At 35.7% G+C, this 14,692-nt stretch overlaps 1 pseudogene; it reads left to right on the top strand.

The window, feature by feature from the left end:
- Positions 1–8,528: 8,528 nt before the first annotated feature.
- The window catches only part of LOC116088988, a 13,533-nt pseudogene continuing 7,369 nt past the window's right edge, over positions 8,529–14,692 (top strand).

Below are 14,692 nucleotides of genomic sequence, written 5' to 3'. Positions count from 1 at the left end.
CGTAAGAAAATAAACAACACAAACCAAGGTCACTTGCCATCATCAGAACCCAATTCTCCCACCATAGCAAGTCCTGGACACAACATTACACCAGAAAAGCAAGATTCAGATATAAAGTCAGTTCTCATGGTGATGAAACAGGACTTTAAGAAAGACATAAACAGCACCCTCAGAGAAATACAGGAGAACACAGGTAAAGAGCTAATCGATTGAAATCCAATAATATGAGGAATTAGTAATTTATTGATTGTCATCCAATGGTCTCTCTAATTTGGTAATTGGAGAAATAGGTCCAATATTGTACAATCTATATACACTTTAAGCTTGTTTGTTTGTGAGAGTGTCTGGCTGCATACAACATAAGGGTCTTGAAATCTTGCTTCTCCTATGTCAGCCTCTCTATTAGTAGTATTGTTTATTTCATGTTTTTACACTATACTATGGTTTTCAGAACAGCTTATATATTTCAAAAATTTTTTTAAACCCAAAAGAAACATAGAGCATTAACTAGGGAGGTTGCTTTTTAAGAGAACAACAAAAAGTGAGACTGAATGCTTTGCTTAACATTTGTAACTCTTGTATCTAGTTTGAAGAAGAGAACTTTATAAGTTACTCTTTCTCTGAGATGAATGCTTTTCCAAATTAGCACAGCTAATGAGCCAAATTCTTACCCTCAGCTAATGTCTGTGCCACCCTCCAAGCAGAACCATTGTTCATTGAAACAGTTGGTGAATGACTTTATGGATAGACCATCTTAATACACACACCATTTCTTAAATGAATGTAACCTGTTCTCTGTGGCCTGAGAATAAAGTCACTCACTCAAGTCAAATAGCTTTGACCATACCAGGAAGTCTGTATCCAAAAATTGTGCCTACAATTCATTTCTTGAGGTGCAGCAGAACTGTCAACTCTCAGCTTAGCTACGATGGAGGTAAAATCCTTTGGTGATGTGAGGGTCATTGAAGTACAGCCTTATTACAATGAAATCCAATGTCTAAAAACTTGTTCTTATTTTGGGCTTGTACCACAGTAAGAGCCAAGATTTTAAACTCTACTAGATACAAAACAAACAAACAAAATACTTTATATATTTATGTCCATTTAAGAAAATACTAGTAGTGATGTATTATGTTGAAATTTACAGTTAATAATTTTGGAGTTACTTAAAATTTATATTGAGAAAAATGTATTTTTACTATTGCTGTAGGTGAGCATCTATATAAGACTGTTAAATTGATTGTTGTTTCATATCAAACAACTTTTATAATATTTATTTTATTGTTATAATATTTTATAAATTTTAAGGAATATGACAAAAAAATATTGTAGGTATTGAAGGGGGTCTCTGGGAGGAGTTGGAGTACAAAAGGAAAACAAGAATGTGATTTAATTCTACTTGCTTAAAATATGCTTTTAAATGTTAACAAATTCAGATAAATTGAAATCATGTAACTTTTATCATCATAATTCAATAAAAGTTAAGAAAAAAAAACCACACACACAGTTTCACCACAAACTCCCTGATCCTCTCTGGGTTTTAGAGTCTTTCTGCAGTGTCTTCTGCAATCCTGTCTCTGAGACTTAGGTGTAGGACTTGTGTTGTAGATCTGTCTAAGTCATCACAATCCCTAGCTAAATTGTAAATATGTGTTCTTATACACAGAGTGAAGTATAGTTCTCATCTACATCAAGGAAACATTTGTTTTCAAACTACAGAAACCATAACATTAAACCAGATACAAAGAGTAAAGTACAAAAAAATGCAGAGTGATGAAACCTGTTTCGGACGTTTAAAAGCAAATATTGTAACAGTGTATTCTCAGTTTATTTATTTTTAAGGTAAAAGAGTTAATATGCATGATTTTCCTTTAGTAGATATTTTACTACACCAAGGATTTGGAAATTTTTGGATGTCCAAAAATTTTGTGTGGTGTGAGGCACACACATGAACCAGAAGAGGATTAGACCAGAAAAATTTATCAGAAAGTAATTATTTATTCTCATTTTAAAATAAATCAGTAAGGCATTATTTATAAAGGAATATTTCATGTCTACAACTCTACTAGGATATAGAAGGAATAGTATATTTCAGAGTAAAGAGCCTCAAATTATCTTTGTGATAGAAATGTCACCTGCTAGTTTCCAGGCAACTGGTTGTAATGATTAAAACTATTTGAGTTGTGGAAGTTGGTTTTATTCATATAAACAGAGAGATGAAAGAGTTAGTGGAAATATAAAAGTCATCTTCTTGTCAGTATTTCATGAGAACAATTGGATAGACTATAATATTTTATTATTCTTAATAGAATCATTAACCAAGGTAAATATGGTTACTTGGTGATTTTCAGGTAATATTCTGTATTATATTATTTACTTTATAAATTTTATGAATAATATATTCTCATGATACAACAAGTATAGATTACTAAGAAAAAATAAATCCCTAGACTACCATTATGAAGAGTACTTCCTGGCACATTAAACAATGGACATATTCTCACAATCTGAAACTAGGGTTTCTATAGGATTTTTGTTGTTGTTGTTATTGTTGTTGTTGCCTGAATTTCATCTCCTGAATATAAGTACTACATCATCATCTATCATATGGTTTGGCCTCAGTTCTTGGATATATCCTAGTTTTCTTTTGTACAAAGACCGGTCTTTGCATGGTATAAATTACAAACCAGATGTCCCACAACAGAAGAATGGATACAGAAAATGTGGTTCATTTACACAACAGAATATTACTTGACTATTAAGAATGAGAACATTACCAGGCAGTGGTGGTCCATGTCTTTAATTTCAGCACTTGGGAGGCAGAGGCAGGCAGATCTCTGAGTTCGAGGCCAGCCTGGTCTACAGAGTAAGTTCCAGGATAGCCAGGGCTGCAAAGAGAAACCCTGTCTCAAAAAAAAAAAAATAAAAACAAAAAGAAACAAAGAGTGAGAACATCATGAGTTTTGCAGGCAAATGGATAGAACTAGAAAATATACTGAGCGAGTTAAGTCGGACCCAAAAGGACATGCATGATATGTACTTACTAATAAGAGGATATTAGCCAAGAAAGTACAGAATACCCAGGATACAATCTACAGAGCTCAAGAAAGTTAACAAGCCAAAAGGCCCTAGTGGGAATACCTCATTCTCACTTGGAAAGGAAAGAAAGCAATCATGGAAGGGTGTCAGGGGCAGAGGAAGTAAGGAACCTGGCTGGAAGAGGGGACAGGGAGGGGAAAAGGGGAACATTATTAGGTATTGGGGGAAAGGAGGAGAAAAGCCCTGAAGGCCAGAAGAAAAAACGTAAACAGGCAACCTCGGAAGGTAGGAGATGGGGAGAACCTCTAGAATGTATCAGAGACCTGGGAGGTGAGGGAATCTCAGGACTCAAAGGGAGGGAGGTACCTTAGATGAGATACCCTACAGTGGAAACAGGGAACTTTTAGAGTCCACCTACAGTAGATCGTCAGGGCATCAAGTGGAGGGATGGGGTGGTCATCCTACAGTCAAAAACTCTGACCCAGTATTGTTCTTGTCTAAAAGAACTGCAGGGACAAAAATTGAGAAGACAGTGAGGAAAAGAGATTCAGTGACAGGCCCAAATTGGGATTCAGCTCAAGGAGAGGCTCCAAGGCCTGACACTATTATTGATGCTATGGTGTGCTTACAGAGAGGAGCATAACATGGCTGCTCTCTGAAAGGCCCAACAAGTAGCTAAGTCAGGTGCAGATACTTATACCAAACCAATGGGCAGAAACTAGGGACTCCTGTGGTTGAGTTAGTGAAAGGCTGAAAGAAGCTGATGAGGAGGACCCCCCCATAGGAAGGCCAGCAGTCTCAATTAACCTGGATCCATGGGATCTCTCGGACACTGAGCCAGCAACCAGGTTGCATACACTAGATGATATGAGGTTCCCTGACACATATACTGCCGAAGACTATCTGGTCTGGCTTCAGTGATAAAAGAAGCACCAAACCCTAGAGAAACACTAGGCCCTGGGGCAGGATCAGGTCTGGTAGGGTGGGGAAATCCTCTTGCTAATGGGAGAGGAAGAATGCAATGAGGAACAGTCCAGTCGGAGGACGGACTAGGAGGAGGATAATGACTGTTAAAAAGGATTAAATGATGATGATGATGATGATGATGATGATGATGATGATGATGATGATGATGATGATGAAAGAACCTTTTTGTGAAAAGATTCTCACAGATCTCTAAATATAGCCCATTGTAAAGTTAAGATATCAATATATGAATTTTGTAGCAAGTTTACTAATCAGCACCGCTGCCTCTACCATAAGTAGATGAGAACTTGGTAGACAAGCACATGGACAAGTCAAGGCACATGCATCTTCACCCACTCAATGTACTAGTTTCTCAGATAAAGTTTTCAAACACATCTATGCAGTTCTTTGTAGGAATGCAGATTTTACCAGATCACTTCTTACCCCACCCCCATTCACTGGTTCATAGTTAACTGTTTTCATCAATGTACTATGCCACAGAACTTGAACCACTTCTTACACTATCGGGGAAAGTGCTGTACAAGTTAAATACCCCACAATTCCTCTCATGCCCTCCAAGTGACAACTGTAACTTCTGTCTCATTTAAGAAAAATCATATTCTGAGAATACAGCAGTGTCCTAACAGTCATCCCTCGGGTTGTAGTTTTATGTTACCAAATACTTATAGATATTCACAGTAGCTACTTTCATGTGGATCTCTGTATTCAAACATTTGAAATTTCTCAACCCCAGAACTGTTGGGCCCTTCTGGCAGCATACTGTGAGGTAGGATTTCTGAGTAATGGAAATATTAAAGCCACATTTTCAATACTTTACTGTTATTTCTCCATAGTTGTCTTGCTTCTCATCCTGAAATCCTCGATTTCTATGTTAAATGGAGAATTGTTCCTTGAAGCTTTAAAAACTATTCTATAAATTCTATCAAATGTGCTTGCTAAGTTTCTCATGAAGGGTGTCTCAAAAATAAGAGGAAATAAGAGATGTCATTGGGCACACAGACACTTCAGTCCACAGGCTGTTGTTGGTTCTTTCTACTCCATATTGAATTCATTTAGGTGTTCTGTGCAATCAATTTAAGTGTTCCAGACTGCTAACACCATATGCCTTATGTGTCTTTTTCAAAACTATTTTTCATAGATTCCAAATGATATAATTTATACAGAACACTAAGAAAAATACAAGAGTGAAAGAAAACAGAGAACAAGATTTTCCCTTATGTTTCATGAAAAGTATCTGTATTTACCAAACCAGCCAATGCCTTTTTGACGAACACGATTTTCCTCAATATCATCAATGTCTTTCCCCATGTAGTACAGTTCTAGGTAATACTTTGCTACTGCAGAAGTCAAAATCCAACGTGTTTCTATTAACAGTCTTTGAAGCAATGCTTCATGTTTAAGTCTTTGAAGCAATGTTCTTAAGCATTGAGCCATCTCTGTAGCCCCTATTCTCTTTATACATTTCTTTTTTGCCATTGCATTTTACTCCTATACATACACCAAGGTTAGTTCTACTCACCTGAATATGGGTCTAGAAATGAGCATCAGGTGGGATATATGGAAAATAGAATATTCCTTTGCTAGTAAAATAACACAAGGACTAATCTTTATCCAACATGGAAAAAGGGCATTCTTCAGACACTAAATATGTCTTCTACTCAGAAGGGATAACTAATTTCACTTATTAAGTTGAAAACTAATTTCTTTCAAAGAGGACATTTTATTTGCTTAATTATGTTTAAGTATTAAATTTGGTTAAAGAAAATGTTTTCTGCAATTGGGTTCTTTTTCTGGAAAGTTGAGGGTGTATTATGCAACTAGAAACAGTAAAAGTTTATAGACAGTTTGACAAAGATCACTTCTGATTGTTGATATGAGTAATGTTTATCTTCTAATGTCAAATATCCCATGACCATTTAATCATCTTAAAGTGTCATTTATGGATTTAATGAGCAAACACATACATGCTATCTTCCCTGTCCAAGTAAGTAAACAAAATGACAATAAAGTCATAAAAACATAAAATTGGGCATTTGGTAATACTAATGTATCATTTGTATACAGTCTTTGAGCATCCACCAAGACACACACTCATGACAGTCACCCTAATAAGTGTGGATGTTTTATCACACTAAATTGAAATACCCAACTCTAAACAAATATTAAATACTGTCTTTTAGTTTAGAACTACAAAAGTTAATAGACAATAAAACGAACTGATGATTACATTGTGGATATATCCATACTTCACTATATAACGTGGCTTTGGGGGAGTACAGAAAACTTTATCTCTCAGTGCAAATGGAGTGAAGGCAAAATACCAAGTTTAAAATTCTCTGTCAACGGCTGTTTTACTAATTATCCAGATTCTGAGGCAATCATACAGCCGTAATCATTCACCTCACGCCTGGAAACATAAGTCTTGTTCTTTTGATGAATATTTATAAGACAGTGTAAAGCAGTCTACTTTCTTTTCCCTCCAGGCAAGACAATTTGGAGTTCATCAATATGTATTACCAAGGACTTTTATAAAAGGCACTTCAAAGAAAATTCATCAGGCATTCCTTTTGTCTTGATTTCTGTTAGACTGATACTTCCTTTTGACAAGTATCAATAAATTATCCTCTGATGGCTAGAAACTTGATGTCTTATTCAGAAACTTCCTCACACAGCAAAATGTGGTCATGAGTTTCAAGTGGTATTATTAAGATCCTGCATCTCATTTAAGGACAGACTGAAGATATGCAAATTGACAACAATAAAACAAACCTATACGGTCACCCTCCAGCACAGTGTGGAGTTTCCCAGTATTTGTGAGCTTTTTAGGTGGATACAGCTTGTATCTTTGTGATTTGTCATGTGGACATATTTACAATTCCTTCACAAGTAAAGGAAAACTAGGCTTCCTTCCTAGAGATGGCAGAGAACCACATTAAATGAAGGCAGGAGAAAGTACCTAAGGAAAGCAGAGAATGACAAGCTGTCTTTCTTCACAAGGCTGATGGGTTCCTCTTTTGAATAGTATTGGTTAGAATCACATTTCCATAAGCCAAGGATGAACAAACGCAATTGTCTAAACTAAAATTAAAAAAAAATGATCACTGCTCTATTTAATAGGCTGTGAAAAGGATACTCAAATGCTTTATTTGCATTATTCTATTTAAAGGAGCTGCATTATTTTGGTTTATTACTTTGGCAAGAAGTATTTGAAATACAGGAATTCTACTGATACCCATTTCTATAAATAAACACATAAAACAGTATGCCAACTAAAGAGTCCATTGTATTTTATGTCTCCACTCACATTTTACAAAGCTATGGTTCTAATTATAAGAGCATTTCATATTCAAGAAGTGATTTTGCAACTACCTGGTATAGTATACTATAAATATAATCAAGGAGCAAAATTTTAAGAAGATGGGATAAAAACATGCCATTTCAGCTTAAGTATACATTTTTGTAAACTGACTCTAATATTAATCACACAGATTTCTATGTCAGTCCATATACAACAAGAAAACATATATAGCATTTGTAAAACTATAATTCACAATACATAAATAACTTGAAATGCAGTATTTATTTTAAAATAAGAAAATAAAGAAGTAAAGCTTTCACACAGAATATTGTAGTCTAAAAAAGACATTCACAATATAAAGACCCATAATATACTTATCATGGTAATAAAGAAATATTGCTCCAAAGCACTTTATAATTATTATGACATTGTACAGTTGCTAATGCTGATGATGAGTTGTGAACTGTATCTCCAATTCTGAAGCCCAAGCATACCATAATATATTATATAGTTTTTATTACTTTGTATGTGGTAAGAATATAGAGGTAACACACTTAATTATTTATGACCATGGTGGGAGATTTTTTGTTTGATTCTTTTGAGACAGGACTTTACTATGTACCTTCCACTGGGAACTTGCATAAACCATGGTGGTTTCAAATTACTGAGATCTACCTGCTTCCGCATTCTGAGTATTGTGAGTAGGACCCATCCTACCACATCCCAAATCTCTGTAATTTATTTAAAAATTTGATATAGCATTTTTTCATAGTTAGTTGACAGTAGTGAAGCAGATGGGAGATGAGCCTATGCATGTACATCAATGTATGTGCACATATATTTTTATTAACAGTTTGAAAACTTTATACATTTCATTTTGATTATATTCACCTGATTCTTCAAACTATCCAGCTCAGACTCCTTATTCCACTTCTTTACAACCTTGTAATCTCCTTTTATAATCTGTCTAACTCTGTATTCTTGGGTGTATGGCCATCCACTAGAGTGTGGTAAACTACAACTACTCTATAAGTTCTCAATAAATCTTCATCAAGGGGTGACCACCTCCCCTCTATGCAGGGTGTTTTGCATGAACCTGTTGTCATCGCTTCTGTGAGTTCATATATGCAAGTGCCCCACTGTGTCTCAAAATCACTGTGTAAATTTTCTGTGCTCATCCACAGTGTCCGGCCCTCACACACTCTGGTTCCACTTTGGAAATCATCTCTGAATTTTGGAGGAAGGGGTATGTGATATATTTGTTCTGTCTAATGCTGAATAGTCCACTATTTTTTTTCTTTTTTTTCTTTTATTTTCTTGGTTTTTTAAGACAGGGTTTCTCTGTTTAGCCCTGGCTGTCCTGGAACTCATTCTGTAGACCAGGCTGGCCACGAACTCAGAAATCCACCTGCCTCTGTCCCCCAAGTGCTGGGATTAAAGGTGTGAGCCACCACTGCTCCACTCACAATTTCTTATTCTCTACACTTCAAATAGCTGTGTGTCTCTGTGTTCATCAGAATTTACTACAAAAGGAGAAAATTTTCTCTGATGAGAATTGAGAGTCTGTTTCTTTAGCAAAATAATAGTAGTGGTTTCTGCTTTAATACGCAAGGAAGACAGGGAAAACTGGAAGTTCAACTACTTCTTTAAGATCATCCAACTTATATAAGTGAGTTTTATTCACCAGATATAATTGTTTTCTCAAAGGCTTACTGTTGAATAAGCTTACTCTTTCCACTTATTTCTGAACTCTGACTGGCTGAGACAACTCAGATCTTTGAGCCCAAACTCCTCTCCAAGCTGAATGATTCAATCTGGCTTCTCTTGGGTTCTTGCTGAATTGCTCTGCTTGGCCTCCAACTAACTCTGGCAATTCATTCTAATTTTTTGGCTCAATTCTGATGTTAAAACATCTTTAAGTATTCAGGTTGATATAATTCAGTAGTTTTTTTCTAGAGTCCATTGCCTTTCAGCTAATCTTATTACATTTTTCTGTTTATCAATGCCCAATAGGATCCTTATAAATGCACACATGCATAACTCCATACTAGTCAGTTGGGCTTCTTGCCCATTTAAACACAGAAACAACCATACCATATTACTTAAGATGTGAATATAAAGTGTTAGTTAAAACAGGTATCCATTTTCTGAGACTGCAGAAATAATAATCTGAATTCCCTATTGTTGTAGTAGGTGTCTTCCTCATATGTTTATCTCTATATGTCCCACATAAGCCTTTAACCTTTTTATTTGAACTTCTGTTTCAAACCATTTAAATTGCCTTACAGTTGATATTGCTCAAGATAATGTTCTAATACCAATAAACTGTGTAGTTACTATCTGAAGGGGTTGATTTGGGACCTAAGGTTCTCTTGTGGTTATAGTTACATCAGCTTCTGTATCCACTAAACTTTCAATTTCAGTATAATTTAATTTTAATTTTGGTCTCTGGTCATCACTAACATTTTGAAAAACAAACAAACAAACAAACAAACAAAAACGAAATAAAAAACTAAAACGGTCTACTGTACTTCTAAATCCTCCTGTGCTTTCAAATGGAGCTGCTCTGCCTTTGACATATGGAAGCATTAAAAGCTGGGCAATCCCATATCCCACCTTAAACTACATACATTTCTTTGTATAACACGTAATCTCAATCTCTCTCTTGAAGTCTTCATCTATAATTCCTGGATGCAAAATGAACCCTTGAGGAGTCAGGCTACTTGTTCCTAAAAGCCTTTCTACAGTCTTTGAGGATAGAGGCACATGAATTTCAATGGGTATTTTATTGCACTGGATTTTAAGTGGTAGTGTGAGATTTTTATGTATGGCACAATTATTGGCAGTGCTTCCTGCTGAAGCATGCTTTGGATCTCCAACACCTAATTTGTTTTCTTTAGTTGTTTTATAGATTATAGACAGGAAGTAGCTGGCTTATATTGTTTGTTGACAGGTTAGTAATAGACCCCCTTTGAAAGTTTCCTATATTTACAGGATTATCTCACAGGGAATTTCCCATTGGTAAGGGATTACCTCCAAAATCTCTTGTTGATATCCATTTATTAGTCCAATGCCTATCTTAACTACATCTAACAATCCAAAAAGGCTCAGGTGTTCTAGAGAAGTCTCTAGGAAGACCTTATCTACAATCTTTTTTTCAAATAACTTCATCTCCTACAGTTAAAACAATGGACATTTTGATCTCTAGGACCATTGTTTGTCTGATTATATAATCATTAGGGTGGATATCAAAATTAATTTTAATCTGTTCATGGGTGGTGATTTAGCTTTTAAAGGTCTCAGAAATTTTACAGTATGTATTTGCTTTTATGGAAGTCAAAGTTTCAATTAGTACTTGTATTACAACTGGATCTGATATTGCCCTGCTTATACTGAACATTAACCTATGGGAAAAGTCAGTAGAAATCTCGTTGGGGCTTTGCATAATCTTTGTGAAGACAGACATTTTTCTTATTTCTCTAACTTATCCCAGGCTTAAAACTGCTAAGTACATTGTATAATAACAGAGTCATCAAATTGTATCTGCTTTTCTAAATCAGCATATTGACCTTTACCTAACAATTGATCTTTTATGATATTAACAACTTTAGACCTATTACAATTTTCCATGATCATAGCTTTTTCTTGATACTATATCAGCCATTGGAATTGAAAACCACCTTCCAGTACAGCTACTGCTAAATATTTCTAGTCTAGTCTTGTTTTATGTAGGCCAAGTATTTAAAATCTGTCTCAAATAGGGGGGATGAGTTTTATAACTTATTATTGACCCTTTACTTTGTCTGTCATCTCTCAAGGCTTTGTATTATCATAGATAATTTTTCATACTGTATAGCTATTTTTTTAAACCTTTTCTACTGTGACACCCAGGAAAGACTGAGCACCATGGAGGTCTTGGTGGTCATCCCATGATACTGGCATCTCTAAGACAATAGGATTTTTCACTGCAACTAGGCTTTATCAATAGCCTCTAAAAGGCTCCCTTTATGGTGCCAAGTTTAAATTCTTTGCATGACTCCTTCAATCCCAGGCTAGCAACTGCTGAAGCTGCCAGGTTCTGCTGCTCGCTGAAGCTGGAACATGGCCCCCTTGTTCTATTATATCTTTTACTCCTTATGTTTGCTGTCCTGGAACTTGCTCTGTAAACCTTGAACTCATAGATCTTCTTATCTTTATCTCCTAGAATTAAAGACATACACTACTATGCCTGGGCCACTATGCCTCAAGGCTTGATAAAAATAAAAACAAAAAACAAAAAACAAACAAACAAACAAAAAAACAACCTGTCTTTCAAGATCTGTGTATCAAGATCTCGATCACAGGTGTACCCTACATTTCTGGATTGTAGTTCATTCCAGATTAGAGGTATAAATGAACACAGTAGCCAGTTTATAATAGTACCCATCCCTTGTACAACTGCAAAACCATAAACAATAAGCTTAGCTGTTGTTTATGTTTTGTTGTTGATCTTGTCTTGAGGATCCCACTCTCTTAATCTGATTATCATCATGAATACGAGATTCAGCTGCATTCTATTTCCTGGTGCCCTTTAATTCTTAACCCATATATTTTGTATTTTTCCTTTCTAAGCTTGCTAGGCTTGATTAAAATGTTTTTCATGAGAGTAAACCAGAGGACAAATTCTATGCTGTACTTTTGTGAGATTTCCTTTGCCAATGCAATTAATCTCAATTTCTTCTCCTTAGCCTCAGATTCTCAGTCAAGGGCAAAAAGCAGCCCCATTCTTCACCAAAACATCAGGAGAACAGTCTCTAGGTCACATACTAAATTTCTTCAATGAAACTGCTTGAGGCACCACCAGGCCCCCAAAGTCCAAATCACCTTCACCACCATCATATTCCTACAAGAATGGCCCATTAAGCCCCTCTTATAGCATTCCATGGCTTTCCAAAGTCCCAAGATCCACATTCCTCCAAACAAAAGCAAGGCCATGCCTATCACAGTAATTTCCCCAGACCCTGGTATCTTCTTCTGTCTTAGGGCTTTCATTGTTATGCAGAGTCACCATGATGAAAGAAACTATTATAAAGCCAAACATTTAATTGGGGCTGGCTTACAATTTCAGAGGTTTAGTCCATTATAATCATAGCAAGATGTATGGCAACATGCACGTAGACATGGTGCTATTGAGAAAGCTGAGAGTTTTGCATCCTGATCCAAAGGCAACCAGGAGACACTAGTATCCTCAGACAGTTAGGAGCTTTTCTTCCACAATGCATGGAGCCTGAGCATAGAAGGAAACCTCCAAAGGGCACTTCACAGAGTCACACTTCCTCCAACAAGTTGTTCTAAGAGTACAACTTCCTGTAGGCTAAGCATATTAAACCAATACATTGTCTGCATCTTTAAATTCCCTCAAAGCTCACAAGGCTATATCCCATGGCCTAGTTTCCTCACAAACCATTTCCTACAAGTCCTGATTTTTTTAATACATAGACCTATGTGTGGAGTGGCCTTAGTGTTCTTATGTCCTAAATGACTTGGTTTCTGGCTTTCCCAGAGTAGATAAGCAAACAGTAAGGAAGAAAATACAATAACCTATAAATGAGTCACAGAAGTCAGGCTCCATCACTTGCATCCTATTCTATCAGCTGAAAGTACAGGCAAGTCATTTGCTCCAACCTACTCTTCAGGAAGAATTAGGCTACACTTTTTGAATAGTTGATTATTAAACATATGAGGACATACTTAAGCATTTCAATAAGTATTTCTGTGATATATGAGTATGCTGAACAGATGAAGACAACACCAATTTAACATGAAAATGTACAAGGAATTAAATTTCAGACACTTGCAGGATTTTCTTATGCTTACCTCCAAATGATAATAGTGTTTTAGAATGCAAAAGGACAGGTCAAAAGCACGTCAGTTAGATAGGGTTCATTCCTGCTCTATAAACAGTTTGTTCACTTACTGATTATTCCTCTGCTCATTAAAAAATGTATGTACAAGAACAAACAGAAAATGTTATTTTTATTTAAAAAAAAAAATTTAAATCTTTCATAGCTCCAAAAAAAAAAAAAAGACATTAAAGGCTAATACAACTTTAGCGAAAGGCATTAGTATAATAAGAGATGCTTTTTTTTTTTAAGTCTTACCGGTATGATACATTAAAAACTTTGAAAAAAAGCTAAAGATGGAAAACTGATTAGGAAATAGTTAAATAATTAGATGATGAACTATGAGAATTTAAACACATCATGAACATCACTGACAGTGAAAATTAAAATGGATTTAAAATATATGTTGAGGTTAGGAGGACAAGTGCGCCCCCCCTGCAAGAGGCTGTGTACTGTTTTCTCATGAGTGCTGCTTGAGAAGAGTGTACTCTTCCATTTCACAGCTGCAGAAGCTTCTACACTGATGAATAGAAGCAAAGCTATACGCACATCTATACCCCACGATTCAGCTGACTCACGGCCTCTCCTGGAAATGCACAGCCATAGCAATGGTCCTATCACTGTGGAAAATAAGAGGGTGTGGTCCTCTGTTATAATTAGAGCATCCATATTTCTTATAATGTATGGTAAATTTTTGCACAACATTCCTGAAGTACCAATGATATCAAAACATTAACTACAACTTCTCTTGGTGTGATTTATTCAATAACAGTTTCTAGTTTATATTTTCCAGAATATGAAAAGGTGCATTTGCAATGAACTTAATGGAAAAAAAAATATTTTCAGAGACTGTGCAGAGAGAAGGGTTTTGGAGCTCAACACATTTACAATCTGCTTTTGTCTTAAGTCTATCTTGGTTTCTGACATTTGCCCTGTGAAGAGTTCTAAATCATAATTTCTTTGAACTGACTCAAGGATTGAAAGGATCAAATGAAGTAATTTATGTAAATACCAGGGACAGTGCCTGACACTTGGTAAACTTCTAATAGATATGTATGACTAACTAGATCCTACAGATAATATTCTTAAGAATAGTGTGATAAGACTCTGGTTCATTGGCTGTGATAATTTGGAAAAGCATTCATCTCAGAGAAAGAGTAACTTATAAAGTCCTCTTCAAAGGACAAGAGCTACAAATGTCAAGCAAAGCATTCAGTCTCACTCTTTGTTGTTCTCTTTCCTACAAGCCACCTCCCAAGTTAATTGTCTATGTCTCCCTTGGGTATATAAATACTTTTGAAATATATAAGCTGTTCTGAAAAACATAGTATAGTGTAAAAGCATGAAATAAACAATACTACTAATAGAGAGGTTGAGATAGGAGAAGTAGGATTTCAAGACCCTTATGCTGTACACAACAAGACACTGTCACAAACAAGCTGAAAGTATAGATAGATTGTACAATATTGGACCTATTTCTCCAATT

The sequence above is a fragment of the Mastomys coucha genome, unplaced genomic scaffold (genome assembly GCF_008632895.1).
Source record: "Mastomys coucha isolate ucsf_1 unplaced genomic scaffold, UCSF_Mcou_1 pScaffold14, whole genome shotgun sequence".
In the NCBI taxonomy this organism is placed as follows: domain Eukaryota; kingdom Metazoa; phylum Chordata; class Mammalia; order Rodentia; family Muridae; genus Mastomys; species Mastomys coucha.
Note: the sequence above shows the minus strand (reverse complement) of the source record. Positions and strands in the feature narration are given on the sequence as shown.